The 3,027-nt window shown below is 37.8% G+C and overlaps 1 protein-coding gene across 1 annotated transcript in view; it reads right to left on the reverse strand.

Moving 5' to 3' along the window:
* Positions 1–1,087, reverse strand: part of LOC108751758 — a 23,492-nt gene extending 22,405 nt beyond the window's left edge. The window contains exon 1 of the mRNA XM_018492153.1: positions 564–1,087. The gene's annotated coding sequence lies outside the window, so the exon portion shown is untranslated. The remainder of the gene's footprint in view (positions 1–563) is intronic.
* Positions 1,088–3,027: the final 1,940 nt, after the last annotated feature.

Consider the following 3,027-nt stretch of genomic DNA (forward strand, 5'->3'; position numbering starts at 1 on the left):
TGTGGATGGAAGAATTCAATATTTTTATTATTGCGCTCATCTTATATGCGCGCCGTTCAATCTTGTTTTCGCAATCATATAATCTCATTGCTTTCGCATTTTATATCTTTACGTATGAATCTATTTTTATAGATATTTCCTCGTTTTCGGAGGGTTTATTTTCAATTTACATAGCCGATATTTTCTATTTGATAAATGCTCAGCGTGCGCAGTAGGTCAAAACAGAATATATGTATATCGAGGTGGATTTGAGATTTTCAAGTTTCAACAACTTTCTTGTAAAGAAACGCATGGGCGGTATTTATTGTCGGATCTTATAATTAGGACCGTCTTAAGTACAGTCTTAAGATGTCATGAATCAATCAGAGGGCTGAATTAGCATTTTAAAACATTACTTAAGACGATCTTAAAATAACTATGAATATTGGCTTAAGCGTCAGTCGAAGTATCAAAGGATTGCAAAGATTTACGCGTTCGATCCAATTATCGTCGCTGCAGTATATGTACATTTTGAAAAAAAGAAAACTCGCTTTCCTGCTGTAAAGAATCTGAAAATTGCTCACCTTGTCAGAACCCAGCGCGTGGAAGGGAATACTCGATCATCGCAGGTCCACACGTCGCTCCCGCGCTCGTGTCAACCGCGTAACTACATCCCGAAGTACGTCCGGTGGCTCTCGCGGGTAGAACGGATGCGCGGGAAGCTGCGTAAGGAGAATCGCAATCGGGGAGTTTCACTATATGAACGGCCTGTCCATTAAATCATCGACCGATCGAAACTTTCGCCGCGTCTCTCGTTGACGTTTCTCGCCTGATTTTCCTCCCGCATTCCGCTTCGAGCTAAATGGTTGCGACCTCCTGTGGATTTATCCTGGCGGCGAGTCCCAGCTGGATGGATTCTGGCTGATGGTCGGCAAATCCGTAGGGTATACAGGGCGAGCGAGTATAGGCTCGAGAGAGCCCGATATTAAATCACCGTCGTCGTCGGCGGCGAGAGACCCGTGGGAGACGCTCGACGAGATGCCGCTCGAGGGAGTGTCCTCCTCCTTCTTCGGCATCACCTGTTGGTATCGCGCCGTGACCCCGGTCACGGTTTTATACGGGGTGGCGCACTGAAAACGCCGCTGCCGGAGTGGAGCGGCGCGACGCCGCGGCGCAGCATCTCGCGCCGAGCTAGTGCGCACTCGCCGTCTCACGGCAGATCGATGTGTGTTATATCGCGGTGAGCTTCACTCCGCTCTCTCTCCGAAAGAGGATAAGAGTTCCTCTCAACCAGGGTCGATTTCTCCTTCCCTCTCGACGGTCGGTTATGCGCATCCGATGCGCGTCCGCCGCCGTTAATGTGCGTTTACCCGCCGATTTCGCGGCGTATCAAATGCACCTGTCGCGGCCAGGTAGCGTGTATATGACAGTTTCGTAGTTGGTTGGTATTTAGGTGAACAAACATCTAGATATAAATATTTATATATGCGAAAAGTTGGGCGATAAAAAGCATAATAAGAATGTTGAGTAACTTAACACTTACTACATTACATATACTTATTTTTGGGATATTTCTCGTATATTTCATATAGTTTTTGTCTGTGTTTTACTTTTATCGATTTTCTCTTTTAGGTTTGCAATTATTTTTGATCTTACTTTTAATCTATTTATACGCGACGCAACATGATGCTATTTTTATTTATTTATACATGGAAAGAAGAATGCATAATATTGGATGCATAATATCGGAATTTAACCGGGATGTTATTTTTCCCAATTCAGTTATTTTTGTTCAAGTTGATGTAATTTATAGCTAAGGAGATCATTCATTAGAAATCTCGACAAAATTTCACAATTACTACTTTATAATTAGCTATTTTAACAGATATTAATATTTTCAACGATCATTTCGATCTATTTTTACTTATCCCATGTTTGTTCCACCGTTTCCTAGATATCCCGCTCTTCTCAGATTTGTTTGTTATAGTCGCGAAAATTTGGCCAATTATTTCGCCAATATTATTAGAATAGAACAATCGCAGGGCACTCCTGATATTAATTTTTACAAGACGGAAAAAGCACTATAGTATATATAAAAATAACGTATATAAAAATAACGTTGGCATTTTAATAACGTGCTTCACAGGGCGATTAATATAGTTAATTTAATAACTTAAATGCAATTATCTAAAAATCTATTATAAAAATTTAACATATTGTACAAACATATTTTAAGGTATGTTTAACATATCAATACTTTAATTTGAAAGTGTATCGAATGTATGATTAATTGTAAATTAATTCCTAAAGACTCCTTAATAATACAAAATGGTTGGATATAACAGAGCAATAGAAGTCAAGCACGCGCAATAATTCTTGTGCAAATTAATACGGTTAACAGAACAATTTTATTAATAATTAATCCGCTTATATATTTCAGCTCACTTTTGAGCCATCCTCAAAGACAATATTTTGTTGTAATTGCAAAATATTTTTTTACAAATTACTTCATTTCAGTGAGCCATATTTATCTATTAACAGAAATTATAATATAAAAACAAACTCTAATAACAATTGAAAATGTATTAAAATTATTAAAAGATAAATTTTTTGGAAGCAAAAGATTTATTGTAAAATAATAGAAGGCTCACTAAAATAAGAATCCACCATATCGCAAACATTTAAATTCTATCGGCTTAGTCAAAAACCAGTCTTTGACCATTCAGCGAATCAGTGTCAATTATGTTGAAATTAATGAATAACTTTTAATACATCTAAAACGTTCATTACAAAGACAAAGAAAAAAGAAGGGGAAAAAACTCCGATATTAATTATAGTCCAGACGGACATTAAAACCAAAATGAAATCTTTAATAATTTAATTTTAATGTAACAAAGAATGTACTGATTAACTTAGCAATAACGCTCCGATGTTTATAGTCCGTCTACAATTGGAAAGTAGATCTCTCCAAGTCTGTCTGCAAGTTGAGGCCACGTGTCTGTCTCCTGATGTGTCTCTGACATCAATCTCTTTCTGTATTGGGGTCCC

The sequence above is a fragment of the Trachymyrmex septentrionalis genome, unplaced genomic scaffold (assembly GCF_001594115.1).
Source record: "Trachymyrmex septentrionalis isolate Tsep2-gDNA-1 unplaced genomic scaffold, Tsep1.0 scaffold51, whole genome shotgun sequence".
NCBI classification, from domain to species: Eukaryota; Metazoa; Arthropoda; class Insecta; order Hymenoptera; family Formicidae; genus Trachymyrmex; species Trachymyrmex septentrionalis.